General features: G+C 35.6%; 1 pseudogene; it reads left to right on the top strand.

Moving 5' to 3' along the window:
• The window catches only part of LOC149228133 (chaperone protein dnaJ 15 pseudogene), a 43,708-nt pseudogene extending 22,622 nt beyond the window's left edge, over window positions 1-21,086 (top strand).
• The last annotated feature ends 510 nt before the right edge of the window (window positions 21,087-21,596 follow it).

The raw sequence follows: 21,596 nt of genomic DNA, 5'->3' as shown, positions 1-21,596 counted from the left end.
CTGTCCAAACCAACAACACAAGAAGAGAAAAGAAAGAAGTGAAGGTCATGTAGCCGAAGCAATGGCAACACCTGAGAAGAAGGAAAAGAAGGAAGAACTGAAGGATATTTATTACTGAAGAAGGTTTAATGAATATCAGGTTCTTTATAGGGATTAACCTTTCTTTTAGGATAACATGTTTTTCATAACATCATATAAAGAAGCATATGATAGTAGCATGTCTAGAATTTACATGATTAAGTTACTTTTTAGAGATCATCTAGATAGATGGATAGATAGACCATTTTTCATATTGATCATCCATAAATTATCTTAAATTATGTTAGAGGAAGTCAAATTTCTTATGTGGATCATTGTGATATAGGAAGAACCATAATTATGAAAGGTTCTTAGAAGAAGCACTATGACAGCGGTTATTTGACATTCCATGTAATGTGGAATCAATACCGGTAAAGGGATGAAATAATGCAATGGGTCAAGATGTAGGCTCTTTGTGAGATATACGGATAGCTAGATGATCAAATGAAAGCATAGGAATGCATGTTGGATATAAAATTTGGATAAGATTCATATTTGTAGAATCTTGTGGAAAGAAAGTTGGTCATAAAATATTCTTAGGTATATGGATATATGATGCTAGAAAAGAATAGGATTTGACTTACTTACAGATGTCTCTAGAATGTATATAGTAATGATTAACATCCAATATAGTCTCCGAAAGAAAATTTGTAACTTGGTAATCAAGTTTGATCCTTGGCACTTTGATGCATGAAGGAAGATTCATATGGAGATGGACCATGAGGATGTTAATGGAACGAGAAGGCAATCATAATTAGGTAAGTGTGATTTTCATTATTGTTGGTTATCTGGTTAGCATATTATTTTTCTACCTGGTAGAATGTTGAAGGAATACATGATGATAGTTGAGGAAATTTCAACTATATGGATGGAATGTATGAAGAATGTTGAGGGATTCTCAATATATGGTACTTGGAAACTATGAAGTCAAGATATGTCCATCTTGGGATTAAAAGGTAGTTGTGTGAGAAGATAACCTGAAGGTCAGAGAAGATCACTTTCATAAGGAATCCATGATCAACTTGAAGCTTAAGAAGGCTCAGTGTAATGCCTTAATGTCAAATATGAAAGTGATGAGAAAGAAAGGGGACCTAGACTGTGTCACAAGATTGAAGAGAGAAGGTGGCTCCATGATACCTTGAAATAAAGAAAGCTCGATGATGCAAAGGAAAGAGGAGGTCATGAAACTATGAAGAACTAGTAGCTAATACTCTTATGAAGGCAAGTTGTAAGGCGTGTGATGGTGACTTCCCAAATAGAAAGGAAGTCTAGATCTCTTCTGATTCTGAGAGGGAGCAAATTATTCTCCTTGAATAGGAGCAAGGATCTATTCTCTTATTACAAAGAGAATAGGGATTTCCTCTCTAGTTGAGAGGGATTGATGGTGTACATCACATTTGCATTCTCTATTATACATTAGATAAATAAAAAATCCTTGTGTGTTTCAAGACATGGACTAAACGCCTCTCGTGGATCCTTACATCTTGTAATGTGATCATTGACTAACACCTGCGGGTTTTGGTATAACGATAAGCGTGATTACCAACAAGTGGTATCAGAGCATAGGTCACGAGTTTGATACACACTCGGATCGCTTTGGGAGGAGATTGTTGGACATTAGACAAATCAACACTCCCCGTGTGTTTCACGACATGGACTAACAACCTCTTGTGGATCATTATCTCTGGAGATGTGATCATTGACTAACACCTACAGGTTTTGGTATAGTGACAATCGTGATTCCCAACATTCTCCTCTTTAGGTGATTAAGAGAGAATGGCAGAGGATTGGATAAGAATTTGTGGTTTCCTTAAGGATATAGCATCCAAGAAAGGAAAGGTATTGACACCCTTTGAGGATGGGATAGGAATCCAAGAGAAGAGTGGTCGAAGAGGACCAATATTCTTCGAGGGCTTAGGAATGGAGATTCAAAATAAGAATAGTACTAAAAGGACATACCTTGTTGACATTCGTATGGGGTATGTAACTTGTATACGTAGCGCGGTATCACATGCAAAACATCCCAGCATAAATATCTTGAATAAAGAAGAGCTTGTCTAGTTAGGCCTCAGAGATAGTGTTGGTCATAATGGTGATGCTTACAGTATGGCTTGTAAATATGACTCTTCTTATGAAAAAAATTTAGTTTGAGATATGATGTTTTACTGGTTGTATAATAATGAATACCTCCCTAGTTAAGAGAGAGTGTTGAAAATGTAACTAGTTTCGGTCTTCATAATTGTTGTTGTACTCATTTTAGTATGTATCCTAGTAACAAACAAGAGAAGAAAAGAAAAAGTGATTATTATTAAAGCATGGGTTTCATGATCTTTATTGATGGTCTTCTAGGTAAAACCATGTTCTTCTTTATTCTAGGATTTGTTAGGTCTTAGGATTTATTACCTTGAGTCAAAGGAGTCAACATCATGTATATAAGACCTTCCGAGAAAAATGTAATTGTAAAAATAATTATTTTGAGTCTATAAAGTTCGAGAAACTCAAAAAGTACAAGTCGGCCCTAACAGTTACAAGTTGGCCTAAAGGAGGGAATTTGAGCCCTTGAGAAGGCTATACAAAGGAGAAGTTCAACCTAATTTGTTACTCACTCACTCCACAACTTCAATATCTCAAGAAGAAGTTTGATCTATAGCTTGAGAAGCAGGAAAAATTAGAACGAAGGTCTGAGAAAAGAAGGAAGGATGAAATTCTCTTGTTCTAGGCTCCATCTCTCTCACACGTGTGAAAATCTAGGGATTTTGGGCTGCGGGAAGAAGCCAAAGTTGTAGGACCGAGTTGTAGTAGGACGAAGTGAAAAATCTTGTAGGTGGAAGCAGGAAAAGCTTAAATTGACCTCGTTGACCTTGGAAGAGTTGTATTTGTCTAGGAAGGTCTCAAAATGATGTTAGATTAGGGTTTTTAGAGAAGCTACAAGGACGAAATTACAGGGTCGAAGTTGCTGGGCGAGTCACAATATTAAAGCTAGCAAGTTGAAGTTGCAGTTTGAAGCTAGTTGGTGCAGCATTAGGGAAGGACTTGTTGGAGGGTTGACTTGGTACTTGGAGGAAGACTTGGTATAGGGTTTGGGTCTTTGTACTTCATTTGAAGAAAATTCTAAGAAGAGAAGAGTTTTCGAGTTTTTCCCTTGAAGGCGTTTTTCCCTGGCTAAGAGCCTAATATATGTGTCCTCTATAGTTGCTATTATTGTTCTTGATATTGTTTAATGAATATATCTAACTAAAGAACGTAAAACAAGATAAATAAGATTCACAAGAAAATATCAAGGTTAAGGAAAATAAGACTAATAACTGCCATTATCCATTTTCCAACATTTTGAGCCCTAACTCTTGAGTGAAAGAGTAACACATCACCCCTTTTCCCTTTGGAGGGTAAGGTTGGGAATCATGGAGAGGATGTTTTGGTATGGAGTTACTTTGGAGGCATTCCCATGATCTAGGAGATACATCTTGCAGTATGGAGAATAATTATCTAGCATGACGCCTATTTGTAGCATTTACAACTCATTTGGAAGATGATGTCATGTATGGGGAGGATTTTCTCCCACACATATGGGAATTTAAGGCAATTTTTCTTTATGTTTTTGAGCTATTAGGTTGGATTGTAACCTCTATCTTGTGGAACACTTAAAGTAAACCTATCAATTAGGGTTTTGCTTGTATTTTTATGTAATAATGAAGGATTTGGTACTCATATAAATAGATACTTCTACACTCGTTTTCATTTCATCATCACACCTTACATTATTTTCCTCTCTAAGGGAGTGTGAGCTAGTATTTTTTGCTACTATGGGACAAATATGATATTTATTCATGCAAATTTCCTATGGATGATATTTTTCCATGGAGGCATTATTTTGGGATTGAAAGAAGTGCCTTTTGTGGAAATCTTGCAAGTTTATTTTTTTATCATTGATATTTTTCATGTGAATATTTAAAAGTGGGTTTTTATGATACCATGAATAAAGACTTGATTATTGCTAAAATCTTGCTTCATTATTGCATGTAAAATTGATCTATATAAGGCCTGGGAAAATCTTTGTGTGAAGACCCAATAATTACTTTTCCCTCGCAAAGACAATAGTGAGGCTTTTACATTATAGAAAATTAGAGATAAAAAATGGGCTTCAAAACAAAAATGTACAACCAAAATAAACTTTATAAGAACTGACAGGATTCAAGATGATATGTCAACCATGGGTAATGATTCACCATTTTTAGAGTGAAAAACTAAAATGATTAAAAAAAAAACCATTTTTTCAACTTGTATTTTTAACTTATCTCCCTACAGTTTTACTCAAATTTCAAGCGGGAGCACTCATTGGGCGTGAAATTTAATTCCACATCCAAGGAGTACGCATGTTGCATACATTTGATGGAACCTTCTACATAAAAAATGAGAAATAAATGAAAAAATGTTATTGCAATCATATTTTTCATGTTTTTCTCATTTTTTGGGTAGCAAGGTCCATCAAACGTATTCAAGATGGATACTCCTTGGATGAGGAATTAAATTCCGCATCGAACAAGTGCTCCCACTCGCAATTTGAGTAAAACCCTAGGGAGATAATTTGAAAATACAAGTTGGAAAAATAGTTTTTTCTTTCTTCCTCTAAAATTTGATTATTTAATCTAATCTTATTTAATTATTTCCACTATTATTTTATAATATTCTTTAGGAGGCCCATTTTAGACCTCAAAACTTATCTATTGAAAAGTCTCCATGAATTTCCTTCCCTTGAATTTTTTCCCTAAAGACATCAATCAGCCATAGTAGGATATGGCATTAATCATTGGTGTGTTGATCATCCATAAATTCAATTAAAATTTATCCCCCTTTTCTCTCTCCTAATAGCTAGGGAAATCGCTAGGGTTTCTAGGGCAGATATATGCATAAAAATGAAGTTTGGACATATGTTTGTGGCTCATAATTTAAGAGTTGCATCTATAGATTATCTAAGGTAAAATCTAGCATAGTTCATGGTATAAACCTATTAAATAGGTTGGTGTCACCATATTTCTTACTACTTACACATACCTAAGAACCATAAAAATAATTTCCCTAGTTTAACCCTAGTCTCTATTAAAATATCTTGGTCCTTTGTTGTTGAATATTATTCTAAGATATTTTCTTAGGCTGCTATAGAAATTTAATGCCTTATCATTTCATATCTTCCAAGCCCTAACTTATATCAACATATTTCTTGGACTAGGCACAAAGTATTTGAACCCTAGCATAGAAAACCTACGCTATCTTTGGGCTTTCTAGTACTTTATCTAATAATAGAACTTGTACTCATCACCTTGAGCCATAACATTAGAATAACATTTTAGGTGATTTATGTATAATTCCACTAAATAGCGAGAGAAAGGTTGTTGAGGTGATAATGGAAACCATTTCTTTTATTTCCAGAAGGTTTTGCCTTTCCTAATGAGGCTTTTCACTAGGCTTGCTACATTCTGTAAAAACATCTTTGGTGCTATTTTTGAGGAGGAGTTGAGTCCAATTCTTCGTAATCTAAATTTTAAGATTCAATTTATTTGAATGATATCATCCCAAAGTCAAGGATATATTTTCTCATCTAGAAACTCTATTGGAGGAACAAAGCCCTAGTTATTCATTGATCTTCAAATATCCCATGCTTGTAGGGTGAAGCATGCATCTTTCAAGGTATTTAAGTTCACCCAATGACTTTGCAATTGAGGGTTATTTAAAATTCAAGGCAATATGTCCTTGGGATTTTCATGAAATGTAACTTGCTCGTCTTCAAAATTATTTTGTACTCATGTTAGTTGATGTGATATGCATTAATAACCTCCAATTAACAATTCTTGACCCATTGATATTAGCACATTATTTGGGTTCAAGACTAGATATTTATTTTAGTACCTTGAGGCTTGCATGCATCATTGGGAGGTTCTCTTATCGATGATAGTGGGAATACATCAATGTCCCTTGATTGTAAAATATTGCAGATGACTCCACTGATCTTGCAATTTAATAATCCAATGATTTTTTTTCAATGCTCGACTTTAACACATTCAATTGCATGGCAAGGATTGTACCATGGATCAAGACTATATGGTTTAGTGGTATTAATATTAGCCTAAACCTTTTCAAAATATTCAAACCAACAATTAGTTTCTTGTAGTAGTATGTCAATATATATTGTTCCAATAACAAATTGCAATTTAGTATTCTTCCAAAAACAAGTCATCAAAATTATCAATACTTGTATTTTCTTTAAATCTATTAATGAGTCAAGGACACGACTCTAGGGATTTTTGTTATTCAACCATCTCGCAAATAGATATATCAATGACTTAAAAATTATCCTCTTCGAAGGGGAGACCTCTTTTACATTACATAAATGAACAACGCTTGGATGATACAAATGACAAGACCTCCTTTGTATATGTATGAGTCTAAAGGGTCACAATATAATCAAAGCCTACATAACAATCATAATGTAAGGGCAAAAAAATAACAATAGTGGACTTCTATGGGGCACAACAATAACAACAAGGGAGCTACACTAATATTATAGGGACCTAACATTTCCCTCTCCTTAGAAAAAGTGTTGTCCTCAACGCTTGAGTAGTTTTGGATGCTTCTATATAAAATTCTCATCCCCCCATGTGGAGTCTTTAGTGGGTAAGTTCTTCTACTTAATAGGATACTCTAAAATTGATTGATTTCGTAGTTGTCGAGTTCTTGTTTTCGTGACTTCCTCAGGCTCAAATATGATTTTTCCTTCTTCGTCAAGTTCTAAAAACATTGTTTCAACTGGAAGCTTGTCATTGATAACCTTCTTTAAACATGAAACATGGAAAATTGGGTGTACTCAGGAGGATGTAGGAAGATCCAATTTGTATGCCATAGTACCAATCTTTTGCAGCACCTTGTAAGGATCGTAGTAATTGGGTGGTGATAATTTATTATCCTTCTTAGATTATTTGAGAGACATCTGTTTGTATGGTTGTAGCCGTAAAAATACCCAATAACCTACATCAAAACTTATTTCAATGTGATGTCAATCTTCTTGTTGTTTCATTCAATCTTGCGCTAGAGTGAGGCTATCCTTTAAGGGTTGGAGAACTTCTTGTTTATGCTCGATATGATATTCCACTACTTGAACCTTAGATTTTTCTCTTAAAGATGATGTGATGGATGGTCGATGATATCCATCAAGTGTCATAAATGCGGTCATTTTTGTTGCAGTATGGAAGGAAGTGTTATACCACCATTCAGCTAGATGTAACTACTTGACCCATTGTGTTTGTTTATCAGATACAAAGCAACGAAGATATCCTTCCAAACATTTTTTCAAATCTCATTTTTCCCATCATATTGAGGATCATAAGATGAGCTATGAGCTACTTGAGTACCAAGACAAGAAAATAATTCCATCCAAAAATTTCCAGTGAAAATGGGTCCTATGTCACTTACTATAATCTTTGGGTTTCCATGAAACTTTTGAATTGTCTCCATAAATGCAGTAAAAACTATATTGGATTTAAAAGGGTGAGATAATGCACAAATGTGTGCATACTTGATAAGTATATCAATTACCACCATGATGAAACTCTTTACTTCAAACTTGGGTAAACCTGTGATAAAATCCATTCAGACCTCCTCCCAATGTTGACTTGGAATGGCTAAAGGTTGTAACAGACCCAGGGTCTTAATTGTCTCAACTTTATTTTGTTGGCAAACCAAAAAAATTTCCACAAACTTTTTAATATCAGATTTAAGGCCACCCAAAAAAAATTCCTTCTTGACCCTATGGTAAGTTTTTAAAAATTCCCAAGTGCCCTCCTAAGGAAGAGTTGTGCAATTCCAAAAGAATAGTTTGTTTGAGTTGGGAATTCTTACAAACATATAAGCAATATTTATACCATAATGAATCATTTTTCCAGCTAAATGTATCATATGTATTGGGATCTTGCTGCAACTTTTGAATGAGTGACCACACCTCATCATCATTCTTCCATTCATCCCTTTCTTCAGTTATCCAGTCAGGTTGGATAGTAGAAATGGCACAAAGAAATGCTTCCACATCCTCATCATTTCTTGAGAGTGCATCTGCAACAACATTTTTCTTCCCTTTTTTGTAGATGATTTCAAATTCATAACCTAACATCTTTGTCACCCATTTTTGTTGTTATTCTGAAGATAATATTTGTTCCAAAAAGTATTTAAGACTATCATGATCTGTTTTTACCTTGAAGTGTCTTCCCATTAGGTACGACCACCATTACTTTAGTGCATGTAGAATTGCCAACATTTCCTTCTTATAAATATGTTGTGTAAATGCTTTCCTTTGATTAGGTGACTTTCAAAAGCAACAGATCTTCATTTTTTCATTAAACAACACCAATTCCATTTCCTGAGGAATCACATTCCATAATAAAAGTTTTTATGAAGTCTACCATAGCTAAGACCAGTGCTTGGCACATTAACTCTTTAATATGTTCAAAGGCATGTGTTGCTTTTGGGGTCCAACAAAATGCATCTTTCTTCAGTAATGATGTTATAGGTGCGGCTATTCTCCCATAATTCTTAACAAAATTGTGATAATACACTGTCAACCTGAGAAATCCTCGAAGATGCTTTATGGTTGTGGGAATTTTCCATTCCTTAATGGATTTAATTTTGTTAGGTTCTACCTTAACACCCTCATGAGATACAATATGACCCAAATATTCCACCTCTTGTACTCCAAAGAAACATTTGGAGGTTTTTACATATAATTGTTTACCCACCAATATTTTGAGCACCGAGAACCCTATCAACATGTTGAACATGATCCTTCCAATACTTGCTCTAGATTAGTATATCATCAAAAAATAATAACACAATTTTTTTAAGGAAGGGTTTGAAAATGGAATTCATTAAACCTTGAAATGTGGAAGGTGCATTATTAAGGCCAAAAGGCATGACCAAAAATTCATAATGACCCTCATGAGTTATGAATGTTGTTTTTGGAATGTCTTCAACCTTCATTCTAATTTGATGATATCTTGAATGAAGATCCAACTTGGTGAAGTAAATTTCTCCATGTAATTCTCCAACAATTCATCAATGGCAAGAATGGGAAACTTATCTTTAATAGCGAACTTGTTGAGCTCCCTATAATCCAGACACATACGCCATGATCCATCCTTCTTGTGCACCAATACTATTGGATCAAAGAAAGAACTTTGACTACGTTGAATTATACCAACATCTAACATTTCTGCAACCATACGTTCAATTTCACTCTGTTGGGCATAAGGATATCTATAAGGCCTAATGTTTGGAGGAACACTTGTTGGAATCAAAAGAATATCATGATCATGATCACAAATAGTTGGGAGGACTTTGGGAATCTCAAACACCTCGGAATGATTTTCCAAGAGTTTTTGGAGATCTGAAGAAATATACGATTTCGATGTTTGAACCTCTAGTGAGCATAATTATGCAATTACTCCCCATTGTTCTTCCTTCAGAAGCTATGTCATGAAACTAGAGTTGATTATATTTCCTGGTTTCCATACGATGCCCCTTAATTCAACTTCCTTTCTTTCCCAAAAACGTTTCAAGAAAAGTTCTTGAAAATTGAAAGCTATCGTCCCCAAAGATTGTAACCATTGGAATCTTAGTACAACATTAACTCTTCCCATTGGAATGGAAAGCATTGGACTATCCAATGCATATTCCCCCATGGCTAGCCTGATGTTATGGAACTTTCCAAAGAAATTTATAGTTCCTCCATTTGCAATCATCACTTGACACTCTAGTGTTGGATATAGGAAGCAATTCAATTCCTTGGCTATCTTACAATGAATAAAATTATGGGTATTATTCGAATCAATGAACACTATTACCTTTTTATTCTTGTTATATCCTTCTATCTTGAGAGTTTGAGGAGTGGTAATTTCCGCCAATGCATTACAAGATATGGTCGGATTCATTTCTTCTTTCTCGGTGGTTGGTTCCTGGTGTATATCCTCCTCTTTTGATGTTTCTTGTTCCTTTTCTTACTCCTCTTCACAATATATGTAGAATAATTTATTCTCAGCACACTTATGACCTTTAGTGTATTTTCTATATGTGGTGTCAACCTTGTAGGTTGTGGAGGACAAGGAGCAACAACACTTCCATCTTTATAGTTATGAACTATGGTAGACTTCCTGGTTTCCATAACTTTTCTTGCCCCCCTAAATGCCTTATCCAGTGAATCAGGTTCCCAAAGGCAAACCTCATGTTGGATGTTATCTTTTAAATTCCCTATGAAGACATCGATCCTATGCTCCTCTTGAATATCAGTTACCCTAATATTCAATATTTGGAAGTATTCAATGTGCTCTGCCATTAAACCCTTTTGTTTGAGATTTATCAATTGGCTAAAGAAGGTGTTCCTATTTGTATCTTCATAATGTGTTATCATTTCCTCTGTAAAAATTAACCAAGTGACAACTGGTTTACAAGAACAAATCCATCTATACCATACAAATTGATTGGGTTCTAAATATAATTATGAAATATATACCTTCTGTGAGGGTTGCACATCTTGTAGATCAAAATATTGCTCCATCTATAGTATCCATGTTACTAGATCCTTGCTGTCAAATTTCCTCATATATATTTTTGGAATGTGGTGGTTCTTAAACCCCACATTGGAGTCTCTAAAATAATAATTCATATTTCTTTTGTCCTCATCATGATTTTCATGGATTGCCTTGTCACCGCCAGGATGTATTTCTTGCAACAACTTTGTCAAAGCTTCCTTCAAACCTTCTATGTTTGCTTTCAAACCATCCATATTAGCTTCCATTCCATCCTTAAAACCTTCCATGTTGGCTTTTAAACCATCCATGAAATATTTGGTTGCTCTTTGTGAGAGCGAAATTTGTTGCACTTGGTCCCATAATTTTGTTATATCATGCTCCAATTCTTCCTCTTAATGCGTCATAGTAGATCTTTCAGAGGGCTTAATGGGTGTAGAATTCTTTTGTTTTGGAGGCATTTTAGAACCAAATACTTATATATATGCTTCAATATTCCCTTTGAATCACTTCAAACAATAGTTATAACAAAATTTAAAAAATACACAATTTTTTCTTGCTTTTTTGGAGCTCAATATTGAAATTGTTGTATCTTTGTAATTTCAGATTGCCAAAGTCAGAAATACGGTCCCGTGGTAGCCCTATGAATCTTCTTTCCAATTCCACAAGTAAGACCAATATTGGATTCTTCAATATAAAGTTATGCCAGATCTCCCACGATGACCTTATTATGGATTGGTTCAGTAGAGAGAAGTTGTACGGGATGAAACATGTCATTGTTTCAACATTCGACCCTAAAATTGCTACAGAAGAATCTACAATCCATTTGATTTCAACCACTTTTCGAAGAATTCAAATCTTATTACCGAAATTAAAGTTATGATGATTTTTCCTAGTTCACTTGTTTGAGACTGAATTTTGTAGCATGAAAAGACCCTAACTTCTTTGGACCATATCTCAGAAAATATAGCGAACCAAGATCTAAAATTATGGCACAAATTTCACCAAGATTTCAGCTCCACGTGGTTGCAATTTCGGCTTCTAAAGCTTTGTAGAAAAAACGTTATAGCGAAAATTCCACTATGACCTATTTGAAGCAGCAAAACCCTAGAATCCAAAGCTCTGATACCAAATGTTATGCAACCATCTCACAAATAGATAGATCAATAACTTAAAAATTATACTCTTTGAGGGGGGAACCTCCTTTACATTACATAAATGAAAAACTCTTAGATGATACAAATGAGAAGATATCCTTTGTATATATAGGATTCTAAGGGGTCACAATATAATCAGAGCCTACATAACAATAATAATGTGAGGGAACAACAATAACAATAGTGGGATTTTATGAGGCACAACAATAACAATATGAGGGCTACATGGGCACAATAATAACAATAAGCAGGCTACACTAACAATAACGATAAGGGGGCTACATTAATATTATAGGGACCTAACAATTTGGGTTCCTTTATTTTGATAATTTATGGTTTGGGACACCTGTATCTTGATTTTGGATCTTTGAGTTATATGATACCTTTCCATTGGATGACTTCTCATCAAGTTACTATCTAGTATGAATCTTGAGTGGCTTTCATTGTTAGGTCCCTATAATACTAGTGATTCCCCCATTACTATTGTCGTTGTATCCCTTATTATTATTGTTGTTCCCTATTGTCCCCATATTGTTATTATTGTGCCCCATAGAATCCCTCTATTTGTATTTTTGTGCCTTTATATTATTATTGTTAGGTTGGCTTGGTTATATTATGACCCCTTAGGCTCCTATATATAGAAAGGAGGTTTTGTCATTTGAATCATCTAAGAATTGTTCATTTATGTAATGTAAAGGAGGTTACCCCTCGAAGAGGCTTATTTCTAAGGTGTTGATCTATGTTTTCTATCTTTTTGTGAGCTGGTTTCATAACATTTGGTATCAGAGCTTTGGATTCTAGGGTTTCACTGCTCCAAACAGGTAATCCTGGCATTTTCACTATAACTTTTTTTATGTGATGTTTCCGAAGCTAAAAAAAAACCAATCTGAGCCAAAATCGTTCTGAACGCCGGGCCCTAATTTCAGAACTTGTCTTGCTACATTTACAGAGATATGTTATGAGGAAGTTAGGCTTTTTGTAGATTCCCGAATTACATTCCAAACAGGTGACCTGGGGAAAATTGTCATAACTTTTGTTTTGAGCATCAGATTGAAATTCCGTAAGAAGTTTCAGAAAGAGGACGGACTGTATTTTTCTGTTTATTGGTTTCAAGTACTAAGGTTGAAACAATGACATGTGGCATGTCATACAAGTTCACTCTACTGAACTAGTCTATAATCAGGTCACCGTGGGAGATTTGGCAGAACTCTTCTTTGGAGAATCCTATCTTGATCAGAATTGTGAGGTTAGAAAGAGAACTCAAGGAGCTACCACAGAAACAGATTCCAGATATTCGAGATCCACAATTACAGAGATACAACAGATTCAATTTCGAGCTCTTACAAAGTGAAAAAAAAGGTGTGTAGTTTTTTTTTTTAATTTTGCGTAAGATTGGTTTGAAAAATTAGTTTGAAGGAATTTAAAGGGAATAGTGAATAGTTATTAGAATTAATTAATGCTCCGAAGAAAGAAAATGGAAACACCTAGTAAGCAACCTGAAATCTCTAGCATGACTCGTGAAGAAGATGAAGAAATGCAACATGATATATCAAAATTACAAGACCAACTACAACAAATTTCACTCTCACTAAAGGTAAATGAAGCCAAGATGAATGGCGTGGAAGCTAATATGAATGGCATGCAAGTTAAGATGAATGGCGTGGAAGCTAAGATGAATGGCATGGATGCTAATATGGAAGCTAAGATGAATGGCATGGGCGCTAAGATGAATAGCATGGATGATAAGATGGAAGAATTGAAGATAAATTTGAATAAGTTGCTACAAGAAATGGTCACTAATTGTGAAAGGGTAGTAAAGGAAACTCTTGATGAGAACAAAAGAAATGTTAATCATGATTTCATAGACTCTAATGTTGGAATTGAAGACCCACCATGTTCCGAAAATCGATATGAGGAAGTTTGATGGCAAGGATCCCGGAACATGGATACTACAGATGGAATTTTTCGATCTCCATTATGTGCAAAAAACACAAAAGGTACGTATTGCAACTTTATATTTGGAACCAAATCAGTTTGTATAGTATCGATGACTTTTCTCTCGTAAAAAAATTGTCACTTGCACAATTTTTACGGAAGAAATGATAGCACATTATGAGGATACAAAAAGCAACACCTTTTTTAGCCAATTAATAAATCTCAAACAAAAGGGTTCAATGATGGAGCACATTGGGGACTTCCAAATATTGAAAATAAGGGTAAAATATATTCCAGATGAGCATAGGATTGATGTTTTCATAGGGACTTTAAAGGATAATATCCAACATGAGGTTCGCCTTTGGGAACCTGATTCATTGGATAAGGCACTCAAGTTAGCAAGAAAAATGGAAATCAAAATTATGGCAACCAGTAAACATACCACTCACAACTATAAAGATCGAAGTGTTGTTGCCCCTAGCCTTCCAAAACCTACAAGGTTGACACCACAACAATTGGAAGAAAAAAGAGCAAAAGGGCTTTGTCACAGTTGTGATAGAAAATACACTAAAGGTCATAAGTGTGCTGAGAAGAAATTATTCTACATAGATTTTGAAGAGGAGGAAGAAAAGGAACAAGAAATGTCAAAAGCAGAGGATATACTCCAAGAACAAACCCTACATAAAGAAGAAATGAATCCGACCATATCTTGTAATGTATTGGCTAGAATTATCACTCCTCAAACTATCAAGATAGAAAGACATATCAAGAAGAAAAAGGTAATAGTGTTGATTGATTCAGGAAGTACCCATAATTTTATTCATTGTAAGATAGCAAAGGAATTGAATTGCTTCCTATATCCAACACTGGAGTGTCAAGTGATGGTTGCAAGTGGAGGAACCATAAATTGCTCTGGAAAGTGCCATAATATCAAGCTATCCATGGGAGAATATGTATTGAATATCCCAATGATTTCAATTCCAATGGGTGGTGCTAATGTTGTACTAGGAGTCCAATGGCTACAATCCTTCGGTACAATAACTTTTAATTTTCAAGAACTTTTCATGAAATTTTCTGCGGAAAAAAAGGAAGTTGAATTAAGGGGTATTGCAGGGAAACCGGGAAAGATAATTAGCTCTAACGATATGACAAAGCTTCTAAAGAAGGAACAATGAGGTGTAATTGCACAATTACGTTCGCTAAAGGTCCCCACATCGAAATCATCTATTTCTCTAGATCTCCAAAAGGTCTTGGACAATCATTCCAAGGTATTTGAGACTCCCAAAGGTCTCCCACCTATTTGTGATCATGATCATGCTATTCATTTGATTCCAAGAAGTGTTCCTCCAAACATTAGGCAGTACATATATCCCTATGCCCAAAAAAGTGAAATTGAACGTATGGTTGCAGAAATGTTAGAAGCTGGTATAATTCAACCTAGTCAAATTTATTTCTTTGCTCCAATTTTATTGGTGCACAAGAAGGATGGATCATGGCGCATGTGTCCGGATTATAGGGAGCTCAACAAGATCACTATTAAATACAAATTTCTCATTCTTGTCATTGATGAATTATTGGATGAATTGCATGGATCAATTTACTTCACCAAGTTGGATCTTCGTTCACGATATCATCAAATCAGAATGAAAACTGAAGACATTCTAAAAACAACATTTAGAACTCATGAGGATCATTATGAATTTTTGCTCATGCCTTTTGGCCTCACCAATGCACCTTCTACATTTCAAGGTTTGATGAATTCCATTTTCAAACCCTTCCTTAGAAAATGTGTGTTAGTATTTTTTGATGATATACTAATCTACAGCAAGTCTTGAAAGGATCATGTTGAACATGTTGACAGGGTGCTCAAACTATTGGAGGAGAAACAATTATATGAAAAAAGCTCCAAATGTTTCTTTGGAGTACAAGAGGTGGAATATCTAGGTCATATTATATCTCATGAAGGTGTTAAGGTAGACCCTAGAAAAATTAAAGCCATTAAGGAATGGAAAATCCCCACATCCATAAAGCATCTGCGAGGATTCTTGGGTTGACAGGGAATTATCTCAAGTTTGTTAAGAATTATGGGAGAATAGCAGCACCTCTAACAACATTATTGAAGAAAGATGCATTTTCATGGACTCCAGAAGCAACAAAGGCCTTCGAACATCTTAAAGAGAAAATGTGCAAGCACCGTATTAGCTACGTCGAACTTCAAAAAACCTTTATTGTGGAACGTGATGCTTCAGGAAATGGAATTGGTGTTGTTTTAATGCAAGATGAAAGACCCATTGCTTTCGAAAGTCGTCCAATCAAGGGAAAGTATTTATAGAAAGCTATTTATGAGGAGGAAATGTTAGCAATACTACATGCACTTAAGAAATGGCGACCCTACCTAATGGCAAGACATTTCAAGGTAAAAACAAATCATGATAGGCTTAAATACTTTTTAGAACAAATATTATCCTTTGAAGGGCAACAAAAATGGGTCACAAAGATGTTGGGTTATGACTTTAAAATCATGTACAAAAAAGGGAAGCAAAATGTTGTGGCAGATGCACTCTCAAGAAAGGATGAGGATGTGGAAGCATTCTTGTGCACCATTTATATTATCCAACCAGATTGGATAAACGAAGCAAGGGGGCAATGGAAGAATGATGAAGAAGTGTGGGCACTCATTTGAAAGTTACAACACGATTCCAGTACATCTGATACATTTAGCTGGAAAAATGATTTGTTATGGTACAAAGATCGCCTATACCTATGTAAGAATTCCCAACTCAAACAAAATATTCTTATGGAATTGCACACTTCTCCCTTAGGAGGGCGCTCAGGATTTTTAAAAACTTACCACAGGGTTAAGAAGGATTTTTTTTGGGATGGCCTTAAATCGAATATTCAAAAGTTTGTGGCGGAATGTTTGGTTTGCCAACAAAATAAAGTTGAAACAATTAAGACGTCAGGTCTATTACAACCTTTATCCATTCCAAGCCAACGTTGGGAGGAGGTTTCAATGGATTTTATCATAGGATTACCCAAGTCCGAAGGAAAGAGTGTCATCATGGTGGTAGTTAACATACCTACCAAGTATGCACACTTTTGTGCATTATCACATCCATTTAAATCCAGTACAGTTTCTACTGCATTTATGGAAACAATTCAAAAGCTACATGGAAACCCAAAGATTATTGTAAGCGACAGAGATCCCAATTTCACTGGAAATTTTTGGACAGAATTATTTTCTTGTCTCGGTACTTAGTTAGCTCATAGCTCATCTTATCATCCTCAATATGATGGGAAAACTGAGATAGTAAACAAATGTTTGGAAGGATATCTTCATTGCTTTGTATCTGATAAATAGACACAATGGGTCAAATGGTTGCTGATGAGCCCCAAATTTGGTAACATTTTGGGCTCATTTGGCCTAACTACCCCTGCTCAATCCTTCATTTTTCATAACTTATGCATCATTTTTTAGTATGTTTATGTCATTTGTACGAATAAGGGCAGTCACTATTCCTAGGTGGCTAACACGTGTTCATTTCAAGTTTTTTGACACATGTTGGAGCAAAACTGAGCAGATAAGGGCTAGGAGACAGCCAAGATGGGGTTGAGGAGTCGTAGGAGGGTTGTCCACGGCATTAAATTGCCTTCCTCGGGATCTTCACCCCCAACTCCGAGCTCCAACAGCCACCACAACCGGATCTAGAAGGCAGCCAAACAGATTTTGTGGAAGCAGCTGTTCACTCCCAGTTTCGTCAGCCAAGTCCCATAGATTTAGGAGGCCAGCTTGGGGCCTCGTGATGTATAAATGATAAGGCTTCAGCCTTTGAAAAGGACTTTTGAAAAATTGTTGCACATTTTGCACTACGAGCTGCCAACTCTGTTTTTGCTCTTTTGTAGCCATCATTGGCATACCTCTTGACTTATGATTATTATTTTTTAATGAGAAGCAGTCAGATTTGATCTCAGCTATGAGTTTCTAAAGGAGCCATAGCTCTCGGGGTTGGGCCCAACCTGAGAGCCTAGGGCCTCCTTCTTTTGTATTGATATCTTTCCTTTCAGCAATATGGTTTTCTTTACATGCATTTGAAACGCAGTTTGTTGAGTTAGATTTCGTGGTGTGGTTAAGTAGGTCATTGTTAGAAGAGAGAGTTGCTTCAGATGTTTAGAATAGAGTAAGGAGATTAGAATTGATAAGAGTTCCAGAAAAGGGTTGCCTGCACTCTCATTTTCACCTCTTACTAGGGGCTGGAATTGCAGACAGTGCTACCCAACAAAAAACACTAGTTTGCATACTCATGCAATCATTGGTGCAATGATTTCATTTGTAAAAGTTATCCATGTGCTCAGACTTCTTGGCATGTTTCTTTGCTTCAGTACCATACATGGTTCTCTTTAGAAATAACGTTGTTGTTCATTAGTTTCATTAAACAGTTAGGATAGATTAGTAATATTTTGATTATGTGCAGGACGTGGATGATTTGGTTCAATTTACACTGTGCAGTGCAACTCCATCACTCTCTCGTCCATCTAAGCTTCGTCCAGGCCAACTACTCATCTCCAAATTAGACCCCTCGTCTCACAACTACTCTACTGCCCACGTCATCCTACCTCTTTGGCCTTCCATTTCCTCTGCCCTCTTTAAGACAAACTAGTTTTCCACACCCTCTCATCGCCTCATCTCTCTGTCACTAAGTCATTACAAACCCCTCTCTTACCTCCCTATCCATCCATGCAGCCTCTTCCACTCACCCATCATCCAAAATCCAATCGTAGAACATCCTGTAGGAATTGCTGAACATCCTGTAGAAATTCTGAAACATCCTGTAGAACCCCTGCAGACTTCCTGTAGAAGCTCATAAACGCGGTTTCTTGGCAGCCAAACTTTGTGAAACTCTCTGGAAGGATGTTAGGGACTCCTTAGACCCTCTCTGAACCTTCCCGACCTCTTCCAAGCATTTCTCCTCTGTGATCCGCCTCTGCACAGTAAAAATCCAGTTACAAGCACATGCATGATAATTCTAAATAACTTATTCAAAAATACAAAAAGATGTTTTCTTCAGGTTGAAGTAGTCTAGACACATGCATCTCACCTTCATAGAAGTAATGGCATCTCTTTCAGTAGTTTGCATTCCCATCTTTGCATCAGTAGGACTAGCTGGTAGAATTAGGGTTTGCTAGGGTTTGCGTTTCTTGTGGCTTTCAGTTCCTTTCTGCAAGTAGATTAGCTTCCTTTGAGTTAGCTTTCGTCCATCAGTTAAAAAGCTCCTTCTAAGAGCTCTTAGAAGTTGCCTTGAGCCCCTAGCGGACTTGTGCCAGCTGACCAAGTGACAGCTGCGGCAAGAGCTAGTACTTGTGCATACAGCACCGTTGCTTCCAAGTTTGTTACGAACTACTGGGTTGATAAAATTAAAGAAGGAAGCTCCAGGAGTTGTAGCATTCTTGCTACAATACTGGAGCCCACCAGTTGCCTCTGGATGAATGGTGGTATAACACTTCCTTCCATATTGTAGCAAGAATGACCCCATTTATGGCACTTTATGGATATCATCCACCATCCATCACATCATATTTAAGAGAAAATTCTAAGGTTCAAGTAATGGAACATCACATTGAGCATCAACAACAAGTTCTCCAACTCATAAAGGATAACCTCATGTTGGCGCAAAATAGAATGAAACAACAGGCAAATCAAAATTGCAGAGAAAGAATTTTTGATGTAGGTGATTGGGTATTCCTACGGCTACAACCATATAAACAAATGTCCCTCAAGAAAGCTAAGAAGGATAATAAATTATCACCAAAGTATTATGGTCCGTACAAGGTGTTTCCAAAGATTGGTACTATGGCATACAAATTGGAGCTTCCTATAGCTTCTCGAGTGCACCCAATTTTCCATGTTTCATGTTTAAAGAAGGTTATAGGCGATAAGCTCCGAGTTCAAACAATATTACCAGAACTTGAGAGGGAAGGAAAAATTATATTTGAACTGGAAGTAGTCACAGAAACAAGAAATCGAAAGCTACAAAATCGATCAATTTCGGAGTATCTCATCAAGTGGAAGAACTCATCCGCTGAAGATTCCACATGGGAGGATGAGAATTTTATACAGAAGCATCCAAAACTACTCAAGTGTTGAGGACAATACCTTTTTGAAGGAGAGGGGCATGTTAGGTCCCTATAATACTAGTGATTCCCCCATTGCTATTGTTGTTGTATCCCTTATTATTATTGTTGTGCCCTATTGTCCCCATATTGTTATTATTGTGCCCCATAGAATCCCTCTATTGTTATTTTTGTGTCTTTATATTATTATTGTTAGGTCGGCTTGGTTATATTGTGACCCCGTAGACTCCTATATATAGAAAGGAGGTTTTTTCATTTGAATCATCTAAGAATTGTTCATTTGTGTAATGTAAAGGAGGTTTCCCCCTTGAAGAGGCTTATTTCTAAAGCATTGATCTATCTTTTCTATCTTTTTGTGAGCTAGTTTCATAACATTCATCTTCCCGTGGAAAAATAGAATACTACATTAAAGAAAAAAATGGGGATCATGCCACTATTGATAAGCTAGAAAAATGAGCAAACTATTTTTGTGTAACTATTATAGAGTATCAAGCTCAAGTTGGAATAATGGTTAGACTTATTTCACTTGTAGAAATCAAATTCAAGCTACTTTATTTTTAGTAGGAAGAAAATGGTGGCTATAGTTTAGTTCTATAGCAAGACAGTGAAAAGTTTGATCAACTTACAATTGTTGGAATGTACTTCCTACAAGTCTATCAACTGAATCCAATAGTCAACACATTGGAAATGCCCAAGGATTCCAATATTTCATTTTTCAAAAAGTTAGAAGGCCTCCAACTATGTGAAATTTCGTAACTCAAGTCCAACACCCACATATTTGCATTTTATGGTGACAATTTTTTTTAAGAATGCTACCTATACCATTGAGCCTATCTATGATCAATCTTTTGAAGAATCAACATAGAATCTCAAGGATGTAGAGGATCAAATATTGGCTAAATGAAATGAACTTTCAGTATCTGAGACTAAGTATAGAAGAGTTGTGTCCCACTTTAAAGAAGCCACGAACATATTTGCACAAGAAAAACATGTTGTGGATGAGATTCTAAAACTACAAGATGATATTCAATCATGATTCATTGCAACTACTATAGAGAAGAATACTAGTAGCAGTAATAAAAGAAATCACACAGGTGAAGATTCTAAGATTGGAAGTCCAAATGAAGATAGCCTATCGAATGGAAAGGATACATTAAATAGAAATAAGTGATTTGATCTCAATTTCAAAAGGAGAGAAGAATACATGATGAGCATAATTTGAAATGGATGGACTTAATTAATATTTATTGAGGACAATGGAGTGGAGAAGGATATCTTGGAGGATCTATAAACAAAGTATTCAAAGCCTTGGTGCTTTGCACCTTCTAGGTCAAAGAATATTTAATATGTTAAGCATGTTGAATATGGCACATCAGTATTTGAGATCCCAGATGTTGACATAGGGCATGAGATATCCATCAAGCACACCACATCTTCACATTCTATTGCTCACTTAGTTTCTATCAAATAAAAAAGGAAGAGTAGGAAGATTGATAAATTGAATAAATAGAACCAAGGGTTAGACTAAGGTTTATAACAAGATATTTATTTGCAGCGATCTAATATCTACATGTTTAGGGTTATTGAGCATTTTTATGTTTAAAAATAGATCTTATTATCACATTATGCATGATTTATTTATTTTATAGACTTATTATGGATGGACATCTTACATTTTGGGGTTGTTATATGTCGTTTAATTTTCATTTTTAATGTGTTAATTAAACCCTAG

The sequence above is a fragment of the Pinus tabuliformis genome, chromosome J (genome assembly GCF_031772625.1).
Source record: "Pinus tabuliformis cultivar Carrire ecotype Pingquan chromosome J, CPIR1, whole genome shotgun sequence".
Classification (NCBI taxonomy): domain Eukaryota; kingdom Viridiplantae; phylum Streptophyta; class Pinopsida; order Pinales; family Pinaceae; genus Pinus; species Pinus tabuliformis.
Note: the sequence above shows the minus strand (reverse complement) of the source record. Positions and strands in the feature narration are given on the sequence as shown.